The sequence below is a fragment of the Phalacrocorax carbo genome, chromosome 24 (assembly GCF_963921805.1).
Source record: "Phalacrocorax carbo chromosome 24, bPhaCar2.1, whole genome shotgun sequence".
Lineage (NCBI taxonomy): Eukaryota > Metazoa > Chordata > Aves > Suliformes > Phalacrocoracidae > Phalacrocorax > Phalacrocorax carbo.
In genome coordinates this window covers 2,898,143-2,923,748 of record NC_087536.1, presented here as the reverse complement: position 1 = coordinate 2,923,748, position 25,606 = coordinate 2,898,143, and the positions used below count along the sequence as shown (strand labels likewise).

The 25,606-nt window shown below is 46.8% G+C and overlaps 1 pseudogene; it reads left to right on the top strand.

Annotated features, from left to right (window-relative positions):
• Positions 1-3,259: 3,259 nt before the first annotated feature.
• Positions 3,260-24,305, top strand: LOC135317014 (germ cell-less protein-like 1; annotated as a pseudogene).
• Positions 24,306-25,606: the final 1,301 nt, after the last annotated feature.

The window sequence follows — 25,606 nt, the reverse complement described above, 5'->3', positions numbered from 1 at the left end:
CCGCTCCCACAAAAGGACTGAAGCCGAGAGGAGGCTGCAAGAAGAGCCCTAAAGAGAGATGCCTCTCTTTGTTTTTATTCTCCAGGTGCTCCGATCCGAAACCTAGCGAAATGGCTGCTTCCTCACCGGCACCATCGTATGCCCCTTCCTTCCCCAGCCTGTGGGGGTCCAGCAGGAAGCAAGTGGGTTCTGTGGGAGCAGAGGGTGAGCCTCGACAGACCAAGGTAACCCCGGGGAGGTGGCTGAGGGCAGCACGTGGGCAGTGGGCTTCTTTCTGGCATCTTGGCATCGCTCTCTTTTCCCTGGCACGCGGCACCGCTGTTGACAGTTGCGACGCTGCTCCCTCTCAAAGCACCCCCCCTAGATCCGTCCCATTGGTGCGCCTTTGGCCCTTCCGCCTCTGCAGCCCTCCAGGAGAGGCTCTGGAAGGCCCTTAGCTGTCCCCTCAGGCACCTTCTGGGGCTTCCCGCGGCTCTGCTCCCTTGAGGAGGGAAGGGCAGGACCCTATCCCAGCTCTCCTTGCAGGACGTGGCAGCGGGCATGGAGGACTCTCCAGGGGACAGCGGCTCCTCCGCAAGAGCCAGCACCAGCCAGCCCACCTGGGCAGGTGCACGGGAGGCATCTGCAGGCTGGCTGGGCCCCATCTGGCCAGGCAGGCTCAGCATTGCCTCCTGCGTGGGCTTCTGCTGGCATCGCTTCTTCTGCAGCTTGACAAGGCTGGTGTCCAGAAGGAAAGCTGACTGCCTGGTCTGCTCTCCGCCCTCGGGCCGTCTGCTGCACACCATGCAGGAGGGCAGCGAGGAGGAGGAGCGTGGAGCGAGCCCTTCTTCCCAGAGGAAGGGTGGCAGGGAGAGGCCCCGGAGCAGATCGCCGCAGTGGGGCAGGGATCTCCGCAGCTGGGTCGTGGACCCCACGGACTACGAGCACTCAGCAGGGAGGAGGAAGAGAACTAGCCCTGCGAGTGTTGACTGCGCTCCCAGGCACGGCGCAGCTCCAGGGCCCTCCAAGAGCAGCTGCCAGTCAGCTCGCGCAGCCAGTGCTGCTCAGGAGCAGAGCCTGCCAAAGCAGAGGGAGCAGAGAAGATGCTGTCAGCGGGGCAATGATATCCACAGCCCCCCTGTGGAGCACACGGGGCGCCGCCGCTCAGCACGCAAGAGGAAGAGGGAGAGAACAAGTCCTCCGCGTTGTGCCCGAGCCCCAAGAGGCGATGCAGCTCCCGAGGCCCTCCAACGCCGGCTCCAAGGGGGCTCCCGCAGCCAGGGCTGCTTGGGAGCAAACTCAGCGGAGCGCGGAGTGGGGAGCAGATCCCCACAGCACGGCTATGATCCCCACAGCCTGTTTGTGGTCACCATGGACTAGGAGCCCTTAGCAGGGGCAGGGAGAGGGAGAGGGGCAGGAGGAGGAGGGTCTCAGCAGTCGAGAGATGCAGGTGGGACAGGCACTCGGGGCGCTGCAGCGGTGGCGGGGGCAGATTGTGACCCTGGATGCGGGAGGAGCGCAGCATCTGACTCCCGCAATGCCGAAGAGGAGGAAGAATAATCCAGGAAGCAGCCAGACCGCCCCCAGCAGGGACCAAGCTGCACAAAGGGTGCCGGCAGCCCACCCTGTCTCTCCTCCCAGATCTGCCTCTGGCCAGGAAGGACTCAAAGAGAGCTTCCAGAGAGCTGGACGGCTCTGCCGGCTGGCACGCCTGCCCACAGGTCCCTCGAGGAAGAGCTCTAGCCTGCGTTCAGCTTTTGGGATCGCCTTGCAAAAAACAGCGCTCGCTGGGAGGCAACGGGCAGCAAAGCCAAATCCGGAATTAAAAACAGTCGTTGGCCTTGCAGGCGTGAGCTTACGGGGTGTTTTCTTCTCTGGAGGCTTTGGGGCAATTGGCGGGAATAGCCAGCGCGGGAGGTTTGTGGCGTGGGATTTTGAAAGCTGTGTGCTTGCGTGCGCCCATCTTGCAGTCTCTTCTTTCTAAACACGGCGTTGGAGCCACTCGAATGGAAGTGGGCTGGATGAGCCGACAGCGGGCGGGACTGAAAGGGGCTGAACGGCCGGGCCCAGAGGGTGCCGCTCGGTGGCAGCAAGCCCAGCGCAAGGCCAGGACGTAGCGGTGTCTCCCGGGGGTCAGTAGTGGCTCTGGTCGTGCTTCGCCCCTTCCTCACCTAACGTTAGCTCTGGGTGATGGGGCAGAGCGCCTCGTCAGCAAGTTGGCAGGTGTCACCAGCCCGAGAGGAGCTGGCGATTCGGCCAGGGGGTCCTGCTGCCATCCTGGGGCACCTGGGCAGGCTGCAGAGCTGGGCTGACAGGGACCTCATGCAGTTCAGGAACGGGAAGTGCAAAGGCTGCTCGGTGCCGAGCACTGGCACAGGTTGCCCAGGGAGTTTGTGGAGTCTTCAGCCTTGGGGATGTTCCACAGCCCTTTGCACATGGGCACGACCAAGCGGCTGCAAGGTGCCCTCCCTGAGCAGCGGGGTGGGACCATCTAACTCCACCCTCCGGCGACCTCCCGGCCAGCCTCAAGGAGTCAGTGATTGTGTGACATGGATGCTGAGATCCATTGGATCCAGCCACCGACGCTGTCCCCCTGGGGAGGAGCCCAGGCAGCAGCAGGTGGTTCTCTGCCGGAGCTGCGGCCCCTGGGGCGCAGGTGGGAGCAGGAGAACAGCGTCTGGAGGACGGGATGGCAGAGACAAGGTGCTGTGGCCCACAGGAGTGTGTCTCTCTTTGCCTCTTGGTATAGGAAAAGCCTGAGAAGCACTTCTAAGTATACGTATCGAAATCTGTGAACGGGGAGAATAGTGATGCCAAGAGATTTGTAGGACGTAAGCGTAGCTGTGTCTTTGTGTTTGAAAAGTTTCCTTGCTTCTGTCTCTTGCGACTTAATTTTTTTTAGCCTCCTGGTCTTAACCCTGGTGTCCAGAGAACATGTTCCTCTTTGCTAAAGAAATGGCTGAGAGTCTCCTACGATGTTATTGCAGAGCAAGGAAAGCGCTTCCGGAGTGGATCTGTACAGCACTTGCTGACCCAGTCCAACTTTAGTGTTCGTTGGGACTCAGGGGTAGGAACCTGAAGGGAAGTTGCTGGTGCTGGGTCTCTGTATTTGTTGTGCATCCAAGGACGAAGGCTTCCTTGCTGCTTCCTCGCACAGAAGCTCTGAAAGGAATAAATCCTAGTGCGTCCCTACAAAAACAAGCAACTACCATTAGATGTTTCTTGCGTAGGTCAGAGTGGTTTTGCTTATGAAAAGTTCCCTTCATAAATTTTGTTCCGCATGAAGGTAAATATGAATGATTTTTCTTGTTCCGTGTGCTGCTTTTGAGAGTTTTAATTTGAATTAAGTGTCTTACTTGAGTTATTTGTGGGTTTTTAACTCCCCACAGGATGGCTTAATCCAGTAATGTGATGAAACAATGAGGAAACTGTGTGTGGTTATTACAATTCAGCAGGGGACATACGGGTTAGGCTCTGGGAAGAAACGGTAAGAATTCCTTTCTAATTAAAAGTGTGGATTTATAAGCAGTGAGATAATGCCCAGGTTAGGTTGGTGGTTTTCTGTTTGTGGTTTCTTTGGTTTGGTTTTTGGTTTTGTTCTTTTTTTTTTTCCTAAATGTATGTGGCTTGGGCTCTGCTTGTTCTGTTTAGTTTTTGGGTTTCTACTATAACCAGTTACCTTAAATTTGGTGTAGATTCTGGTCGATTGATCAGCCTGTGCTGTGAATGAATTAATTACTAACGTACACTAGTAAAGACAATATATTTGGTCTTCAGCGTGACAGTGAAACAATACTTGCCATCATTGACTCTTTTATCTCAAAGCTGCTTTAATATTCAGTACTTGAGCTTGAGTTTATCTTAATTAGGAGGGGTAATTAGACATTTTGGAGCAGAATGCTGAGGTTAGTGCTAGCTGCTTCCTTCTGCTGAGAATTAGTGTGTTCTCAGGGCTTTTTGTGGCATTAACAGCACTAGGAATATAGCTTTCACTCTTCCCTGAGAGACACTAAATGCAACTTTAAGAGTTACAGAAAATTTTGGAAAGTGTTATGGTAAAGTTCATGTTTTTGAAAGAACTCCCCTTCATACTTCTATGCATTCATGTCTTGGGCACGTTAAAGCAGTATTTCAGAATCACGCGGTACATAACCAGGCTTTGTGAGCCTGAGCAACTGTGCTTGAATGTCGAGATATGTAAGAAAAAAAGGAAGGTACTAATTCCTTGCTTTTAATCTAGGTGCCTGGAATGGCTCTTGAATAGCCTGATGCCTCACCAGAGTGTGGCGCTCTTCAAAGACCTCAGGTATTCAGGCGTCAGTTAACTGTCAGTGGTGAAGTACAGTTTCTTCCAACGCGTGCCGCTCGCTCAACACGACTTTCTAGGCTATTGACGGTTGCTTGTTACCTAGCTTGCTTTCTTGGTTTTGTCTGTATGTCTCGCAGAATTCTTTGATGACTTGTCTGTTTTAAGCACAAACTCACGATCCCCTAATGCCCTGAGGTGAACGAGTACTCAGCCGATCGGGTTCTTGTGCGCCCTTCCCGGCCTGGCCTGCGCTGGAGTCATTGGGACGATCGGACCGCTCCGGGCGGCCTCCTGAGGGGGCGGCGGCGGCCGGGCCGTCAAGGGGAAGCGCGGCGGTGGCCGCCTCCGAGGGGGCTCCGGGCCGCGGACGCGGCTCTGTCAGGGGCGGGTGGCGGGAAGGGGCTGCGGGGCTGGCGGCGGTCGCGCTGGCCCTGAGGTGGCGCGGCGGGCAGGAGGGGCCGTGAGGGGCGGAGGGGCCCGGCGAGGCCGGGGGCGAGTGAGGGGCTGTGCGGGAAGGGCCCGGGGCGCTCGAGGGCCTAGCCCGGTCTTTGGGGTCTTGTGCGGGAAAGGGAGGGGCGGAGGGGAAGGGCTGCCGCTGTGAGGTTGGTGGGGGGCCAGGGCCAGGGGGGAGTTTCTTGTCTGCTTCGGAAAGGTCCCAGCAGCAGCTGCTGCAGTGAACAAGAGAGGGGAGGTGAGCAACGGCGGGGGGGGAGGCTGGTCCCTCACGGGGAGGAAAAAAGCCCTTTCCGGTACCTGGTGCTGCCTCTGTAACAGACAAATTTGAAGGAGTGTGTCTCTGTCTTTTTGCATAGGAAACAGCTGAAAAGCACTTCTAAGTATATTTATCAGACTCTGTTTGTAAATGGGGAGAACAGCGATGTCAAAATTTGTGCTCTGGGAGAGGAGTGGAACTTGCATAAGATCTATTTGTGCCAGGTTAAGTGGCTCCTTTCTTCCTCGCAAGAGAAACTGTATTTGTGATGAAAGAATGTCTGGTAAATGGTAAGTGTGACTCAAGACTTTTTTCTTTCCTTTTCTTCCCCTTACATTTCTGACTTATCACTCTCGCTGTGGATGCAAGCAGTTACACAACATGCCTTGTGCCTTTGATAGTAATGTTAGGAAGCGTAGCTGTAGCTTCGTGTTTGAAAAGTTTCTTTGTTTCTGTCCCTTGCAACTTAATTTTGTTTTAATCTCATCATCTTAACCTTGGCCCATCCTTTGTGAAAACAGTCCTGAAAACTGTCTTTTGGTGTCCGGAGGACAGGTTCTTGTTTGCTAAAGAAATGGCTGAGAGTCTCCTGCGATGTTAATATTATTGCAGAGCAAGGAAAGCGCTTCCGGAGTGGATCTGTACAGCACTTGCTGACCCAGTCCAACTTTAGTGTTCTTTGGGACTCAGGGGTAGGAACCTGAAGGGAAGTTGCTGGTGCTGGGTCTCTGTATTTGTTGTGCATCCAAGGATGAAGGCTTCCTTGCTGCTTCCTCGCACAGAAGCTCTGAAAAGAATAAATCCTAGTGCGTACCTACAAAAAAGATGCTGTTTCTTACAAGCGTTTTATTTTGGGCTCGTGTTAGGGTGAAATTCTTTGTAAGACGTCTTGCGCTTTGGGAGTGAAGAGTGCTGTTATCTTTACTGTCTGTTCTCTTTTATTACTTTTCCTGTGACAGAAGTGGGGAGAAACCATGGCTTTGTCTTGAAACGTTTCATTCAGTTGTGCCGTTACCTTTAACGTGGGAGTCTAACCTGGAAAGCAATGTATTTGAAGCGAGAAGAGAAAGTAACATCAGGTACTACACCTGAAAATGTGTGCGCTTCTGTGTTAGCTGTAGTGAAACACAAAATGGTTTTATGTGTTACGAGGTGAAGATGGCACTGGGAGATGCTCAGCAGGTTGAATGCAGCTCCTCTGGTGTAAGAAGGGATGGTATAAGTGAATTCTTGATTTTTGTTGTTGTAGTGTTAAAGCCATGTTTCCAGTATAGGTACAGCAATTGCTTGCATTGGCCACAGCAAGGGAAATTTCACAGAATCACAGGATGATAGGGGTTGGAAGGGACTTCTGGAGGTCATCCCATCCAAACCCCTGCTTGAGCAGGCACACCCAGAGCAGGGGGGGCACAGGACCGCGTCCAGACGGGGTGTGAATGTCTCCAGGGAAGGGACCCCACAGCCTCTCTGGGCAGCCTGTGCCCCTGCTCTGGCACCCGCACAGGGAAGGGGTTTGTCCTCATGTTCAGGTGGAACCTCCCATGTTCCAACTTGTGCCTGTTGCCCCTTGGCCTGTCATTGGGCACCACTGAAAAGAGCCTAGTCCCATCATCGTGACACCCACCCTTTAGATATTTATAAGCATTGATGAGATCCCCCCTCAGTCTTCTCTTCTCCAGGCTGACCAAACCCAGGTCTGTCAGCCTTTCCTCACAAGGGAGATGTTCCAGCTCCTTGGTAGCTCTCCTCTGGACTTGCTCAAGCAGTTCCCTGTCCTTCTTAAACTAGGGGGCCCAGAACTGGATGCAGCACTCCAGATGTGGCCTCACTGGGGCAGAGCAGAGGGGGACAATAACCTCCTCGCCCTGGCCATGCTCCTTTGAATGCAGCCCAGGACACTGTTGGCCTTCGTGGCCCCAAGGGCACGATGCTGGCTCAGGGTCACCTCGCTGCCCCACAGCACTGCCAGGGCCTTCTCAGCAGAGCCGCTCTCCAGCAGGTCCCCCCCAGCCTGTGCTGGTGCGGGGGGTTGTTTCTCCCCAGGGGCAGGACCTTGCGCTTGCTCTTGCTGAATTCCATGAGGTTCCCCTGGGTACAGCTCTCCAGCCTGTCTAGGTCCTGTTTCATTGCTTTCTTGTAGGAAAAAGCCTTTTGCGTGCATCAGAACCTTTTGAAGCGTGTAAAACGCAGGCAGAAAAGTCACTTGCATATAGCCCAAGGTTGATCATAGGCAGCCACCTCTGGATAGAGCAGTGGTTGTGTTTGACCAGGGGGACAGCTGGGAGACACAGCTTTAATTGTCTGCTTGCTTTTAACTTTGTAAAACTGAGGCAGGGTATAAGTGGGTTGGACAGTCAGACTTAACGTTGTGCAGCATAAACAGGGTGGGCACTTTGGTGGTTTGTCCTTAGGCTGTTGTTGGCGACAATGCTTTTAATCGTGGATGTGATTGTGCTGCTGCTCCGTCTCAAGTTCGTGAAGCTAGCCCTTCAAACTTAGTGTGGGTGCACGACTAAAATTGAATATTAAATAGCTTCTGTGGATGCTTTTGAACAGACTCTGAAAATTGCAGTTTTGGTCTGTAGAGGTGTCATTGTACAAGCGATGTTCTTGTGAGATGAAGTTTTGTGGTGAAGTTAACTGTTCTCCTAAGTCAGGTTTCTATTTCAATTTATGCTCTGTCGTTGGAGTGGTGTTTCTCAAGGTAAAATATTTGTGGGTGTTAAAAATAGCTCGCTGTCAATGAAATCACGACTCCTCTGCCTTGTTGAGCATCCTCTCTCAGGATGTATGTTTCTGTTTCCCTAGTCTCTCAAGCTACTGCATTTAGTTTGATAAATGACAGCAAGGTGCTGCTCTACCTGTGAGTGGCAGGTCTGAGAAATGGAGGGTTTCATTTTCTCTGATACTGGTTACTAAAATGATAAATTCTCCTGAAACTGAGGAGTTGGCCTACATGGCAAAGCTAAGGTAGCCTCCTGAGGATCGACAAGATGACTGAGGTCCTGGTTTTAGAGTAGCGTATCGTATGTCATCGTAGTTAGGGGATATGCCAAAGGTATGGAAATATTTATGTAATGAAATAAAATCAGAATTGGATTTCATGTTATGTGCTGCCCTGAGTTGAAATGCTGAGTTAAGAGGTCAGGGCATACGGTGCTGTACAAATAGACTTTATTTTTTTGATCTCTCAGGTAAACTTCAGTGAGTGATAGCACCTCATAATGGGCACATCTGCTGCTGAGAAGGAAAATCATGAATCCTAGTAGAGCAGTATATTTCACTTCATTTGGACGGAAACCTATCAAATTCTAGTTTTATATGCCTTACACTTTATAAGAAAAGGTATATTTCCATAAGTGGTGTATGTGCATGTGTCCTTGGTATGAGACTTACAACCTTGTACATTAATTTGTATGTCTTGCATGCTTTTCTTCCCTCCAGCCCCCCAGTAGCTGAACAGGCATTCCGCGATGCCTGGAGGATTTGTTGTCCACCAGTAACATTAAGGACTTAATTCTTGGACTGGTTATATCCCCATTGGTGGTGTGGTTTGTAGGAAAAGAGTTTGTGTGGCTTTTGTGGCCCTTGAAAGCTCTTTCTTCACTCTGATTGCAGACACGTAGTCCAAACGTCCTAGACGCATTTTCCCTTTCAGAAATAGAGCAACTACAGTTAGTCCTTTCTTGAGTAGGTCAGAGTGGTTTGCATTATGAAAAGTTCCCTTCATAAATTTTGTTCTGCATGAAGGTAAATATTAATGATTTTTTTTTGTTCCGTGTGCTGCTTTTGAGAGCTTTAATTTGCATTAAGTGTCTTACTTGAGTTCTTTTTCTCTCCTCTTCCCTCATGTAGTCAGGCTACTTTTCCAGTATGTTCAGTGGAGCTTGGAAAGAATCTAGCATGAACATCATAGAGTTGGAGATTCCTGACCCAAACATTGATACAGAAGGTAAGTGGGAACCTTTTATTTTAACATAACTTCTACCTTCAGCGTTCAAGCTGAACCTGACAGAAAATTAACTGGAAAAAAAAATTTTTTTAAGGATAATTTTCAAACGAGTAAATAAGAAACTTGAAAGAATGAGTTCTGTGCTCATTCAGTTCTGAGCTTAACTCGGGTCACCAGTAGAGTTGAATTAACTTTTGTACCTCTGAGCTGGGAAGCACAGCTGGAAAGCAACTGCTTGTACTGTTGTTTTGGCATCGGGGCTCTTGGGATCAATATGTGCAACTGTTGTGGAGATCCGAATGTTGGAGTGTGGATCACATCTTCATCTGTCTGGTCTTGAAAAGCTGCCGAGGGGGGGGCTCGCGGGGGACCGATGTGAGTTGGCAGAAAGCTTTGCTATGGTTCCAAGCACCGTGGAGTGAACTGTGAGTTTTGTTTTTCAGAAGAATTACAGAGAAATTTGTAGCATCGCAGCAGTATCTCAATGTTACACTAGTGATGAGTTGCAGAGGAGGAGCATGAGATTTCTCTTCTTTTTACCTAGTTTTACTGTCCTGCACGTGGCCCCGTGGCGTGCCTTGGTGGCTGTTTTAAGATGAATATCTTGTTTAAATGGTGCAAGGGGCTGTATTTCATCGGTGACTGCCATGTTTTGTGTATTCTGTTTATGTGCGTGTGCTTGAGGTGGTAAATACCAGTTTTTTATCCTGAGCAAGCAGGAGTGAAGAGAATGTGTGAGTTGCAGTGGTTTGGTTATATTTAAGGATTCTTTTAGTTATCCGAGCTCGTATGTCCTGTCTTAGTTTGACACTTGTACTCTTTTCAGCTCTACAGGTGGCTTTTGGCTCGCTGTACAGAGATGATGTATTAATAAAACCCAGTCGAGTAGTTGCCCTTTTAGCAGCAGCCTGCATGCTGCAGCTTGTAAGTAATAAATGTGCAATATTTTTATGCTTTCTTTTCAGCTAAAGGTAACTGTTCGTAACATAGTCACGCACACGTATTGTTTCACCTGGAGAAATAAATAATCTTTTCGTACAAAGTGGGAAAAAGCCCCAAACGTAACACAGTGGTTCTATTTCAAAATAGCATGGCTTAGATTCAGTTGTAATGTTAAGCGCCATTTTGAGCATTATATCTAGAAGTAGGCTAAAATAAGTTTTAACGGCTCCTTTGTTCTACCCTGACAGTATTCATTAAGCTTTTCTTTCACGTGATATATCCTTAAGAAAAAGCTGTTTTTCTGAGGAACATTGATTGGTTTGTGTGTTCTGGATAGAGTAGCAGAGGTCACTGTAGCACGTGTGACTCTGGTAATTGTTCAGGCATGAAAACTTGTATGAACTGCACAATCTTTGAAACCTCAGTTAGGAAATAAAAACTTTGAATATTTGTGGGTTTTTTTCTTCCCCGCAGGATGACTTAATCCAGCAATGTGGTGAAACAATGAAGGAAACCATTAATGCAGAAACTGTGTGTGGTTATTACAATTCAGCGGCAACATATGGGTTAGACTCTGTGAAGAAAAAGTAAGAATTACTTTCTCTGAGCTGCTTTGTACATTGCTAATTAGAAGTGTGAATTTATGAATGGTGAGATAATGTCCAGTTAGGTTGGTGGTTTTTTTGTTGTTTGGTTTTTAATTTTTTTTTTAAAGGTATCTGGCTTGGGCTCTGCTTGTTCTGTTTAGTTTTCAGGTTTCTACTATAACCAGTTACCTTAAATTTGGTGTAGATTCTGGTCGATTGATCGGCCTGTGCTGTGAATGAATTAATTACTAACGTACACTAGTAAAGACAATATATTTGGTCTTCAGCGTGACAGTGAAACAATACTTGCCATCATTGACTCTTTTATCTCAAAGCTGCTTTAATATTCAGTACTTGAGCTTGAGTTTATCTTAATTAGGAGGGGTAATTAGACATTTTGGAGCAGAATGCTGAGGTTAGTGCTAGCTGCTTCCTTCTGCTGAGAATTAGTGTGTTCTCAGGGCTTTTTGTGGCATTAACAGTACTAGGAATATAGCTTTCACTCTTCCCTGAGAGACACTAAATGCAACTTTAAGAGTTACAGAAAATTTTGGAAAGTGTTATGGTAAAGTTCATGTTTTTGAAAGAACTCCCCTTCATACTTCTATGCATTCATGTCTTGGGCACGTTAAAGCAGTATTTCAGAATCACGCGGTACATAACCAGGCTTTGTGAGCCTGAGCAACTGTGCTTGAATGTCGAGATATGTAAGAAAAAAAGGAAGGTACTAATTCCTTGCTTTTAATCTAGGTGCCTGGAATGGCTCTTGAATAACCTGATGCCTCACCAGAGTGTGGCGCTCTTCAAAGACCTCAGGTATTCAGGCGTCAGTTAACTGTCAGTGGTGAAGTACAGTTTCTTCCAAAGCGTGCAGCTCGCTCAACACGACTTTCTAGGCTATCGACGGTTGCTTGTTACCTAGCTTGCTTTCTTGGTTTTGTCTGTATGTCTCGCAGAATTCTTTGATGACTTGTCTTTTTTCAGCATAAACCTCATGAAACAGCTGATTAGTTCTTCTGACCTACTTGTAGTGCAAGTGGAAATGGATGTGTACACCGCTCTCAAAAAGGTACTTGGCGAAGGGTTGGGCTGGGGCTTTATGAAGTTGAACTCCAGAGTAGTAGCTGATTTGTAGCACAATGAGAATTTTAACCTCTTTGGTATTTCCTGGAAGCATCTAAGAGAGTATCAGAATCTTTGTAGGAATTAATGCATTATGAAAAAGCGCTGTTAATAACGCATGTATTACTGTTTTGAAGACTTCTTCAGTTAACTCACTAGAGTTTGTTTATTTTCCCTAGTGGATGTTCCTCCAGCTAGTGCCTACTTGGAATGGGTCTTTGAAACAACTCTTAACCGAAGCTGATGCGTGGTTTGCCAGGCGCAGGAGAGGTAGGATTAATTGGCATGGCCTTGGGTTGTGGAAGAGGCTGGTCAGAAGTAAAATACGATAGTCTTCCTCCACTTCCCAACTTTCTCCTCTTCTCTCTGGGAAGGCTGGCCTCTGCCAGCAGTCCCCGGGATCAGGGTCTCAGCACCGATAGCCTTTTCACTGTTTTGTCCACATGTTTCAAGTGAGCAGACATGGTCGCTAGTTTTGCTTCGTTGCTTCTGCTGCTGTTCAGTTAGGATAAGATTTTGTTGCCTTCTCGCTAGAAGGCACGTGTGTGTTTCCAAAGAGGAAAAGTTTGGTCTAACAGTTCTGCCAAAAGGGTTTGAGTGTAAGTAATTTCTTGGGTTTAGCTCCAAAAGATGGTTTGCTTGTCCATAAAAACTTTCTGTGCTTAATAAAGTAAACCTCAATGTCAAATACAAATAGGCTCTGGAAAATATTTAGAAAACCAACTTGTAATACCAGTGCTCCGTCTTGCAGATTTTGAGGATGACGTTGCCTTCCTGGAATCGGAACAGGGGAATGCGTTCCTGTCGGTGTTCACACACTTGAGATTACAGTATATCATCAGTGACTTGGCGTCAGCCAGAATTATTGAGAGAGATTCCCTAATGCCCTCAGGTGAGCGAGTACTCAGCTGATCGAGTTCTGTGTGCCTTTCCTAGCCTGGCCTGTGATAGAGTCATTGGGAAGATCGAGGTGTATTTGCTGGTCTTATCACTTGCGTGTTTATCTCCAATGTCTGAATTGCGGCTGAAGATTCAGCAGAAGTTGAACATTAAATTTACATGCATGAAAGTCTTAAAAGACAGACACGTAGGTGTGTTAAGCGTTTGTTGATCAGTCAGTTTATCAAAATACTTTATAATCAGTACATGGTAGGTTATCTGTGTTTAAATGACCCCTGAGTCCCAGGCATGCAAAAAAACTGCTGAGAGAGCAAAATTTGCTGCGACTCAACTGTTTTGTAGCCATTATCTTTGTACAAAGAGCTGGGTAGTTTTTGCTGGGATTTGGAGTAATACCTGAAAATGAAAACCAAAAGCACAAGGTGCTGTGAACTCGTCTCCCCTCCTCAAAGACAAGCATTATTTACTGACAGGTATTTCGGGTGTTTTTGGAGGAGATGGGATAATGACGTATTCTGCTCTTGTCCTTTTAATTGCATTTTGCATACATCCTCCTTCTAGGTCCTGGTGCTTTTTTGAAGCCCGTAGAGTGAAATGCCATTTAATGTGTTATAGATCACTGCTATTAATGTTACAGTATCACTGAAAGATAAGAAGCCGCATTCTCATCTTTGCTTTGTTCTTTGCTTGGAAGCTGTGTAAACTTGGCTGCTGAGAGATGAGTGAAACTGGAGATGAGTAACCCCGTTGGGCTCTCACTGGAAAGTGTTTTTCCACCATCGTTCATATCTTTTATCATGTGAAACACCTGCCCCTCCTCCTTTTTCCTTTTTGTTTTTATTTATATATTATTATTTATTTTTCCCCTCCCCAGAGTGAGTTGTGCTCATTGTAACAGTGTTTGGACTTCCCCTGCTCTGCCTCTGGATCTGGCTCCTGGTGTCCTACCTCCATATTTCACTCTGTTCGGTCTTTCCTTATTGTAGTTGAATCTTAGCATTGAATTTTGCATCTTGACTCTCTGACAGTTTTTTCCCTAGCTCTCATGTACACAGCATTGATTCTTTTTTCTATATCTGTCCCCAGCACAACTATCCATCCGTCCATGTCCCTGCGATGTCCGTTTAGCAATGTAATTGCCAAATGTGAATTAAGACTGCTTTTATTGATCTGTTCATCACTCTTATTTGCAACTTCTTGACAACTGTGTTCTTGCCATCTGTCTGTACTTGTAGCCTTCGGGGTCGCTTTGGGCTCTTGCCATACATAACTCTTTAACCTGTCCTTGAGTTACACCGCTGCCTTCCTCTAAAATTAAATTTTTTTTTCCATCTCACATTGGCTTTTTCCTTCATGCTGCCATAGATGTCAACACAATAATGGTCCAATATCAGAGGAGACTTGTTGGGATATTTTTCTTGAAGCCTGCTAGCCTGGTCAAACTGTTAGATGCTTTTAAAACACTTGCCTTGCCATTAAGGTGATGTAGTGAGCGTTACTTTAGTTTGCCTTCCTTGTGCTGCCGTATCCTGTCTCTGCTAGAAATAATGGGGTTTTTTTGTAGCTGAATTCAGCTTTTTGTAGCTGAATGTCTCAATAACGCTGAGCACCTCTTTCTCACACTTTGAAATGTTCAAAGAATGCCGCTATCAGAAGCTGAATTAGGACTTTCTGATAGGGGGTAGCTGTGGGGAGGGAGTAGGGTCCTTCCCTCCCTAGAAATCTGTCCCTCTCTTGAGTGAAAGTGAACCGTTACCACTGCTGAAATGCACTGGCTTTCCCTGCTCTCGCTTCTGGCTTTGATTAATACCTTCATAGACGGAGAAGAGACTGTCTTCCTCACTAGATCTGGCAAAGTCAAATACGAATGAACTCGGTTATCCTGTGCTCACAACGTCTATTTAAAAGTGTCCTTGGAACAGCAGGTGGAGGCAGTGTGTCGTAGACCGCTGCGTCGAGCTGAGGTGGAGCTTGGGTGAATGGTTTGGTCGGTTATGACCGGTAGATGGGGCAGGGTTTGACCTCGAGCAAGTGATAACAGTTTATACTATGCATAAATCCTAGAAGAACAGATCCGATCGTGGATAGGTGGTATTTTAGATGCTTAAGTGATGTATAAAGTCAGTATAATCCATCTGGCGATTAACATTGGTGCGGATGGTAATCATAGTGCAAAGGCATCTTCATTCTGTATTAAAAAATAAGGTAACTGTGGGTGAGTGACCCTTTAGATCCTTAATTGAAAGATGACAGAGGAGAACTATGGATTATTTTCATGTCAAGTGGCTGTGTCAGCATGTGAATAAGATGTTGCAAACCAGACATTTGCCAGTACTGTGCTTGGTTTCCTTCTCTTAACGTTGCTGTTTGTTATCGCTTACCAGAACTGCGACGGGCAGCCTTTTCTTAGTGTTCTTCAGCGGACAGATTTTGTGTCTGTGCTCAAACCCAGCAGCCTTCTGCCTACATACGTCAGAGGAAGAATGTTCTTACATTGTTACGAGATTAATTGCAACTTTGAGGCTGGTTTGCCTGTGCTTATTGAAAAAGAATGTGCTCTACCACTGATAATGAATTTAAAAAAAAGGAAAAAAACCCCAAACTTGAATTCCAAGGGAACTGGGAGAGCAGGGAGGGAAGAGCAGCGTGATGTGGAGACCTCTACAGGTGTAATGAAGTGTAAGTGAAGAGGTTAATACTGGATGGCCCTTGTAATCTGTTGGTGGTGGTGTGTAGCCAAAAGCTGTGTTAAGATCAGGAACTTTTGCTCGTCCTTTAAAAGGAGGCTTGGATAAATATTGGTGGTGCCCTTTTGAACTGATGCTGCCAGCATCCAGTGTCTGAGGTGATTGCATCGTACCCAAGAGAGCCTTGAAACATGGAAATTGCTGGGCAGTTTGTATTGTGGTGTAAGCCTTTTAGATTATTCTAGATGAAATAGTTCTCAGGGAGGTATAAAGAAGGCGACCATGTTGAAGAGTTGAAAGAAATGGTGTAACACTTCCTGAGCAGTATTTTTCCTCTTAACCTTTACAGATTAACAGGTGAACTACAGTTGAAATATGGTGTATGACATAGGTTCATATACAAAAATAGCGAAGATGCTCTGTCTCCTGATTGTGTTTTTGTTTTTTTCCTCCTAGCACATCCATTCTCTGTTCCTCACCTGTGCACTTTTCCTTAAATCATTGTAATGCTTTCTGTTGCGCTCTGGTGAATTCCCATTTTGGTCCTATCGCAGCCTGAATCTTAACTCGGGAGTCAGTAGGGCAAGGGCTGGTTTTATGTTTTGAATCTGGGACTCTGAAGGCGATCTCAGCACTGTGATCTCACCCTTCTGTCACCCTCAGCAGCAACCAACCTGTTTTGTTTTCCTGCTAACGGTGGTTCTCGCCGCTCCTGCCATCCCAGTCCATTCCTCCCTAGAGTTTGTTCTCATCTGAGACCTTGCGGACTTGCCGCTGTTCATTAGCTTGACTGAAAAGAACTTACGTGCTGGGCTTTTGGCTGCTTCTGATCCCTTCTGCATAACTGCCTTAGCAGCTGTTAGGTTTTGTTCTGCTGTATCTCTTGGTTGCAGCTGTTAAATTAATACAGCTGACAGAATCTTCGCAGAATCACAGAGTGGTGGGGGTTGGAAGGGCCCTCTGGAGCTCACCCCGTCCCACCCCCTGCTGGAGCAGGCACCCCCAGAGCAGGGGGGGCACAGGACCGCGTCCAGGCGGGGGGTGAATGTCTCCAGGGAAGGGACCCCACAGCCTCTCTGGGCAGCCTGTGCCCCTGCTCTGGCACCCGCACAGGGAAGGGGTTTGTCCTCATGTTCAGGTGGAACCTCCCATGTTCCAGCTTGTGCCCGTGGCCCCTTGGCCTGGCGTTGGGCACTATTGAAAAGAGCCTAGTCCCATCATCCTGACACCCGCCCTTTAAATACTTATAGGTATTTATGAAATCCCCCCTCAGTCTTCTCTTCTCCAGGCTGAACCAGCACAAGTGTGTCAGCCTTTCCTCACAAGGGAGATGCTCCAGCCCCCTGATCACCTCGGTAGCTCTCCGTACCATCTTCCTGGTGTTCTCAGAGGAAGACATGGCTTATGTTTATTGCTAGTAGGGGACAGCTTCTGTTCTGTTTGTTTTTACCATACCTGTGATAAGGCACTGTTTCCTTTATCTTTTGATTCTGTTTTCCTCTTGTTTAACTTGTGTAGAATTCTGTTGGGGATTCAGAGAGTGGCATCTTCTCCTAAGAGCTTGTTACCCAGCTCCTTGGCTGAACAGAACTTAGCGCACTGAGAAAACATGTTGAGTTGCATCACTTCTGGCAACCGTGGATGCTTGATAAGATGAAAATAGTCCTGAGTTACTCAGTGTTAGCAGTTGATTTTTATCTGAACTGCCTCTTCTGTACCTGCGGCCTGGAGCTGAATCACACACGCGCGTTATCAGGTGGTGGGTTTGCACAGGCCGTCCAGTTAATAAGTGTAACCTTATTATTGCAATGTGATTTTATTTCTATATTTCAAGTGCCTATGAACACCCCCATTCCCGGCTCCAAAGACGACACCAAGCTTATTTTTTTGTTCTTGTTGTTTTTCAATTTTAGAATGGCTGTCCTCTGTTTACAAACAGCAGTGGCTTGCCGTGCTCAGAGCAGAACAAGGCAATGATATTGGGTAGGTATATTACAGGCTTTCCTTTCTCTCTTTCTTAAACTAGAAAATTTCCTCTCATATAAATTCTGACAAGATGAACTTTTGGAGTTCCAGGTTGTATGGTTCTTAACAGCATCAGCCAATTGAAAACAGCAATGTGGTGGAATTTTTTGAATTCAATATAGTGACTTAGTTAAACATTGGAGAATGGGAAGGGTCACTCCATTACTTGCCTAGAAGAAGTGCACAAAGGAAAATTCAGTTATGCTCAAGTTAGAATGGTTCACAGAGGGATCGTGGATGCAGGGGATAAGCAGGACCCTCCCATTGAGTCACAAGGTTCAGAAGAGATGCCCTTGCTTTCTAAACTCCTTTCAGTGAGGAGCCTAGGCGCGGCTAGGTCCAATCTTAGTCTCAGGCTTGGTCAATGGTTTATGTGAATAGGGATAATATATATATTCACACTGCACACAAACATACCCCCCGAGGTTAACCTGTGAGTAAAAATTATCTTTTTGTGAGTTTCATGAATTACTCACATTTATGTGCTGATATTCATCAGCGCACGGCCGGTGAACCTCGCAAAATCAGGCCTTTGAGTCCTCGCAAAAACGTCAACAGAAGATCCCTCCATCCTTGCAAAACCTACCCTGAGAGGCGTCCCAGCCCACAGGAGATACAGGGTCACGTGGCCGGCTGCGGTGCAGGAGAGCTCAAAAGGTCTCCGTCTTGGATCACTATTTATAGGATTGAGATGATTGGCTTTGGTCAATATTTTACATTCTGGCCACAATTCTGGTACGCAGGTCAGGGGGCAGATGGCCCAGGTGTGGTCAGAGATTGCCTGAGGCCCAGGTCGTTGTGACCAAGATAACAACACAATAGGGCTCACCCTGGGATCTCAGAGGGGTGGGGGGGCTGCACCACCACAGCACTGCACCGCCCTTGAGGAAATGCCATGACGACTGCTATGTTTCTGTGCCCTTTCAGAGATGTACAGGTAGCTGTGCTTAGTGGAACACCCTGACTGGCGTCTGTGCGCATAACGTGTAGTTGGGTTTCTTCAGCCTGTGCCTCACAAGGATCGTCAGTGGTGGCTTGGGCAGCGAGGCATGGTGATTTAACAGATGTGACATGTATGCGCGTGACCACAAACTGTTCCCTTCTGCTTGGTTTTGCCACATTGCATTGAGCCTGACTTGAACCAAAGGCCGTGCAGTCTGTGGCAGCGTTCAGCGGTAGAGTTACAGATCTCCCACCTGCCTTTTGAAGTGAAGAGTGAGTGTTCTCTTGATGTACTTCTGTGGCAGCGAGTGGTTCAGGATTTTCCACCCGGAGGTTTTGACTGGATCGTTAGTGAACGACCAACCACCAATAGACCTATTCTTAAGTACTCATAGCTCTGTCTTGAAACAGCTTACGCTTTAGCCCCAACACCCCGTGGCAGTGGCTTCCGTGGCTTAATTGTGTATTATATAGGAAATATTTCCTTAATCGCTTCCTTTTGGTGTTATGTAAGAGTGTTAAAAATGCCCAAAACTCTGACTTTGGCCTTAAGAGGATCTTTAAGAAGCGGTTCTCTCTGTCAATAGCAGTGCTCCAGAAAACGGAAGAGGTAAAGTACGTCATTATGAATGTCGTCATTTCAGCTCCTAAAGATTAATGTCGGGTGGTCATAGCTTGTTTCTGGGACTGTTGTTTGCTTGGGAAGACTTTTCTTGTAATGCAGTCATGGATGTATCTAACAGTAGGCGAATGTACAGTGCGCATTACCATCTAGCTCATATGGGAACCACAATTAGCATGAAAGCAAGTATTAACATAGTCATCCGAGTTCTTATTCAAGATAAGACTTGGTATTTGCTTATTTTTGATGTCTTTTGGTAACTCACTGTAATGCAGGGAGAGTGTTTTAACTGTCAGCCGTTAGATACACCTGCTTCTGAAAAAGCAAGCTCTCATACAAAACTGAAGTGCAGATGATGGGGGTCATACCAGCTTTTAAAATGAGCAACTTGCATGTTCAACTCCAGGGCTGATGCTTTCAGTGACTCTTGGAAGGAGCAGAGTATTTTTCCATGTTTTTCTTGCTTGTCTAGTTTTCTTTAGTATGGGATTTTTTTTTTTTTAAACACAGCTAGAAGTGAAAAATCTGAGGCAGAGAAAGTTTACTGAACAGTAGACATCCGCCCGAATCTCTTATTATGGCATTTATTGCCAAGGTCTTTCGCTGATGGAAATGGCCCACTTATTAGTGGGTGAGATGTAGTGTTTCTTCTCAATATGTTTTTGCTTCTAACTTTGGTAGTTTACAAGCTTAATGGTTCAAGGTGGCATCCAGGTTGCTGTTTGTTTTGTAGTCAATAATGGCCTGATTGTCCCTGAACAGGGTGTTCTCTGGAGTCATGTGGGAGGGAGATGGGGGGTGCACGCACATGCGTGCACGGAGGGCTTCCCTGGAGTCGTGTGCAGTTCAATTGTTCTGTCGCTAGTCCACAGCACGCAATCTCTGAGATGATGTTTGAAATCCTGAGACCACTTCTCTGTCTTCTACTGGCAAGCCGTACTGCCACCCTGCAGTGAGATGCCTGTGGTCCGTAAGTCATGTCTTAGAAGGGAAGACATGAAACTGTTCCTTTGTATTAAAGCAAATATTTTGGATGTTGGACCAACCGGTAGCTGAAAGAAAAGAATTAGGGTTTTATAAGACCATCCTTTGATCCAGATCTGCTGCCCTTCCTCTCGCACTTACTGCCTGTATCAGTATCTTAACACGTTTTTTCCTTAGAGATAAGGATGCAAACTCAGTCAAGCCGAGTGAAATGTGAGGTCTGACTCCCAGTGAGCTGAAGTAAGGCTCTATTTTCATATCCCACCTGGAGCAGAGCGTAATTGCACCCGCTTATTCTAGGGCTGCCAGCATGGAAATTACATTGCTTTGAAACATGTGATGTGGTTTGCTCTTTTGATAACTTCAGAGAGGAGGAGAAAATGTTTCTCTCCTTGTTTATGTAGTTTGCATTTAAAAGGACTAAACATTTTCCTCACTCCAGAATTTGGGAATTTTTTAGTGTAATACTGGAGTTTGTGACTTTGAACTGTAGCTGCTCAAGGTTTACTTGTTGTGCTAAAGTGGATCGCTGCTTTTTTTAATTAAACATGTGTTCTGTGGCAGATGCGAGAGAGATCTTTCAAGTCCATGACTGGAGTCATTTCTATTCTAATGGTCTCTTTGGTGGTGTTTAAGAAGGAAATAGGATAACTTGACTGTTCGCTAAGCACGTGGTAGGCCAGCGTAAGCGGTTACAGCTGGAAGTTTTGCATCTTCTGAGGCTGCTCGAGGAATTGCGAGGGGGGAATGTTACCGTCTCTCTGACATTATGTACTAATGTTTATGAAAGTTGTCACTAATTAAACAGAAATGAACCTTTTATCACCATTACTGAATTTGGGTCAGCTACGTAAGCAGTTCAGCTAGAAGGTGTGTAGAAAGCACGTGGGAGGTTCTTGGATGAGTTTGGTTAGCATGATTAGCGTGTTTGCTTAACTTAATCATAAAATACTTAAGCGTCCAGGACTGGTTTTTACAGAAACGGGGCAAAAAGACCACAGACCGAGCTTGTTCGTAAAAGGCATAGCCACAAGCTCTTGCGGTGTTTGTACAGTAGGAAGAGAAGAGGTGCAGCGTTTCTTCTTGCTTGTGGAGCTTGAAGTGTGTTGTTTGGTAGTGCGGGTTCATAATTTAACGTGGGGGTGGTGGTGGGGGTTGCCTTTCATTGCGATTTATGCTACTCACTTCAAGCGTTTGTCCTCAGTGTAACTTGAAGACTTTCTGGCAATGGTTGCTTATTTGGTTAACGATGTCATCGTGTCTAAAGTTAAGTGAGTAACATACCTCTGGAAAACTGGGCCTGATTTTACTCATGCCGGCTCTGCAAGGTTTCTCTATGTGCCGAAGCGGCAGTGGAAACTGTTGGGTGAAACAAGTTCATATTGGTGTAGGATGCCAGAACCAAGAGCTCGTGGCACTTGGTGGTCGCTGGGGGTAAACTTTTTTCCAGCCGCTTGAGAAATCTTTGAGTGTCGCTCTGGGTGCCGCTTCATAGCGCTGCTATTTTGCAGAGTCCTGCAGCTGTTCCTCAGCAGCAGCACTCGTTGATGTTTGTGCCTAGTAAGTCGGGACTACCGTGTTTAAAATGGACTTGGTTCTTTTAGGAGGATTGGGGAATGCATGTCATTGCAACGGCTATTATATCCATACCTGGAAAGGTTCTCTGGTAAAAGTCCTACCTACCGAGGCTTATATTGCAGTTTTGTAGAGTAGTCGGATGTTCACGGGATGATTCGGGTTGGAAGGGGGACTGGCAGGTCATCTAGTCTAACCTGGGCACAGAGAAGGGTCAGCTGTGTGCTCAGACCGGTTTACTGGGGTCTGTTCAGCTCTTCCACGTTAAAGTACCGTACAAAGCTGTTTAAGTATCCTTAAAGATGCCCTTTTTTTTTGTAGGCCTCAGGAAGTAAATAAAGAGGAACTGGAAGGAAACAGCATGAGGTGTGGTCGAAAACTTGCAGAGGGTGGCCATGTAAGTACGGCACGTGGCTACGTCTGTGCGCAGCTGACACGTCTTAGACGTGCTAGGTATTTTCAAAACACGTTGGTCTTAATTGTCAAACTGCATCAAAAAGAGGTAACGGAGATGCTACGTTAAAGAAATTATTTTATTCTCCCTAGAAGGATGAAAAGGCTTGCTGTCGTTGAGATGAATAAGGAGTTAGTGACTTAATTGTGCTCTGGCACTGCAAGCAAGCCCGTGTTTGGAAAAACCTCTGTTGCATGAAAGGAGGGAATGTAGCCATGACTTATCATCGGAGACGTGTAAAATACATTCAGTTAAAATAAAGCTCTGATCACTGATGTCCCTTTCTTTTTAACTGGAAAAGGAAGCTTTCCAGATAAACTGTGTAACAGCCACAGCCAGAACCCCGCTGTGTTCCGTGTACGTCTGTGTGTCTTTAGGTAGCAGGTCCTGTGAGAGCACAGGAGACATGAATATTTTCTTCCCCACTGAAGTCACTTAACATGAGGCTGTTGTACTCCGAGGAGCACTTTAAGCACGAATGGGGTGTGTAGTTAAGTGCTGCTCAGACATACAGCAGCAGGTACCAGGATGCAGAACTATTTTAGATCTGCTTGTGTGAAATGTATTTCCGTATGTTTGGAAGGCAGCTGACTCGAAGCTTGTCTCGTGTACTCGTCTGCCTGCAAAGGCTGGCCGCTACAGTGAGTGGTTGCCTACCAGGGCGTCTTATGTCTCAAAGAGGTGTTGGCAAGGATCCTTGAATCCACCAGACATCTCTGTAGCCGAGAATCCCGGTCCCAAGTTTGAGCTGTTGGAGAAGCGGCACTTCTCATTTGTGTTGTGGCCAGTGCTCAGAGGGGCTGGTTTGTTTCTGTGTTTTTTAACTTGTGCTCTTCAGTACTGCTGGCGGTGGACTGGGTTCAACTTTGGCTTTGACCTTCTTGTCACTTATACAAATGGTTACATCATTTTCAAGCGGAATACGCTGGATCAGCCGTGCAGTGGATCAGTCAGTCTGCAGCCTCGGAGAAACATAGCCTTCAGGTAAATAATCACCAAGGAGGCAGAGCCTGTGGCGTGTGCTAAGATCTCCTACTGTAACTAAGTCTTTCCATCTGATGGATCCATTCTTTTGGATCCAAGTTTAACTCATCCCTTGCATTAAATTTTGTTGCCACCAGGTTAGTTATGTTTGAAAATGCCATTCTGTCTCCTTGGGACAAACTCTTTGTGCCGGAAAAACTACGTTATGGGAAACTAATTTAACTGTTGTTGTGTCCCTAGGTTACGTGTAACCTCTTTTGATAGCAGCGGGAAAGTTACTTTCAGTAGAACAACAGGATATCAGATTCTAACCTTTCAGAAGGACCAGGTATGTTTGGAGACTGCTTGCCTTCCCAGACTTCCAGCACTGGTGAGATTACCCATCTGAATAGTATGTCCATCAGGCTCCTGCTCATTTAGAGGCAAACTTGGAGCTTGTTTGAAGACTCTGTTGCGTTGTAAGCTGAAGAGTTAAAAGAATCCCTGCCTGTTGTTCAAGGGTGGTATTCATTGCTCTGTTAAACAAAGACCCAAAAGCCTCAGAGAGGAGTGGAGTTTATTAAGAGAATGTGCCCATTTCCACCCTCTGTGACAGCAGAATTCAGTAAGGAATGTGAAAGACTTGATCATCAAGTGTCTTAAGTGCTAATCAGCAGTGATATGTATGTGGTGGGTACATAGAGACTTTCTCCCTGCAAATGCAGAAAATCCCTCTTTATCTCCAATGTGCTTGAAGGTAAAGTTTGCTCAGCCGTTTCTCACAGTTCTGTTTCCTCTGATGCAGAAGGGTCGGCAGCCCTGGGGCAAGGGCTGTAAGCAATTTCAGAATAGCTTGTCAGTGTTAGTATTACAAAACACCTGCTGAAGGTGAAGGTGAATTACTGTCTTGAGGTTTTTTATCTCTGCTTTTTGAATACATGTTAATTAAAATGTATAGAAGGACTGTTAGTACCAGTTTCGGTGCTTTTTGATGTACTTCCCTGTAATGGCCTCACTTGCTACGCAAATGCTCAAATGTCCACTGTGTTTGCTTTACAGGAGCAGATAGTGATGAATTTGGACAGAAGCCTCCTGACCTTCCCGCTCTACATCTTCTGTAACTTTTTGTACACATCGCCAGAGAAGACGACCGACAGCGAGGCACTGCCAGATAACTCAGAAACCTGAGACCTCTTTATATATTATATATCTATATATTTTATATATATATATATGGCCTTAGTATACTCCTATGCATATCTGAAAAGATCATCAGAAATTGTGTAGGCCAAAACTAGTTATCCCATATGTTTTTTTAATTTCTGTTCTGCACCTGCAGACAGTAGCCATTCCGTGGTTAAGAAATGTTAGACTTTTTATTTTCCTGGGTGAAAACTGAGCCAAATGGGACAGGGGGAGTTTGTGTGAATGACATCTTACGAACTTTCCTGTCAGATTCTGAGCACGCATTGTAGGACGCGTGGTTTTTGTAGTGTCTTATTTGTTTGTGGGTTGGTTTTTTTTTTTAAATGACTGATCTGTAAATACCAGGTCTGCATTCTGTTTCTTTTGTGGTCAAGTGTAAGAGGTACACTGTATTCATTCTTTCTATATGTTTTAAAATACCCAGCTTTTCGGTAATGCCAGCTTTGGTGCTGGGTTGAGCCACCCCAGGGCTCCTGCGTTGTTCTGAGGGCTCAGCGCCTCCTGTTCAGGACCAGGTCCTGCTCTGCCCTTGCACCCCGCTGGCTCCCGGGGCCACCCACCGCCCCTGCTCACCTGGACAAGCCGTTGCTGCGTGCAGACGCAGCCCTGGCCCGCACACCCCCGCGCACGTGTGCCCTGGCTGCTGGGGAACCGCCACCCTGCAGTGCGACGGGCACGTGGGATACGGAGCAAGAGCTTGCACAAAACTCATCTTGAGAATCATTTTTTGCAGACATTAACGACTCGTTCCCGTGATCTGTGGGTGTCCTGGTCCTACGTTGCCCTCCCTCGCCCTCCCGGCTGTGGAGGGACTGTCAGTGCAAAGAAACAAATCCCTTCCCAGCTTTGGTCCTTGTTCCCAGGACAGGATCAGGGATTTGGAATGGGGCCGGTGGCGCAGGGGCCCTTGCTAAGGGATCGTGAAGGAGTGGCTCAGTGCAGGAGTGAGGGGAGCACAGAAACCCAAACACAGCATAGCTTCCCCCAGAATTTTCTGGGGTGGTTGGTTTTTCTCCCCCACCCCCCCATTTTATTTGTCACTGACTGGGAGCAGCAATTGTGGCAAAGGGGAGTGGAGCACTACACTGTATGGAAAGTACAAAAATAAGGAAGCCTATATATAATTGCAGTCAGTTACTAAAAATTGCTTCCGGGGCAGAGATTGGTGCACCTCTGGTGCTCCTCATACATCTTGGGTGACTGAATATGGTCCTTCTCTCTACAAGGCCTTTGACTTCAAAAAGGGAAGAGGCAAATTCCTCTTGCAAGGATCAATAATTTGCTGCTTGTAGAGAGATAGGTACATCTATCCTAAAAAAAAAAAAAAAAAAGTAACAATAAAGTCCTGTCTACAGACCAACGAGGAGCGAATTGCTAGGGAGGAAGATCAGTGTCCCCAGTGTAGCAGCTGACTCACTGGAAGGCTCTGCTCTCCTGCTCCCTGAGTGGCCAGAGAACGTGCCAGTACAAGACCAGGAGTTCAAAGAAAATGCGTCCTAATGGGAACAACCAAGCAAAACAAAAGCCATCCTAAATCCACAAAGCAGTACTTCTTACTGGAGGAAAGAGACAGGCTGAAGAACTCGGCTGGTGGGGTCCAAGGTGGCAGTGCTAATGCCATTGCATCCAACAGAGGAATAAGCCA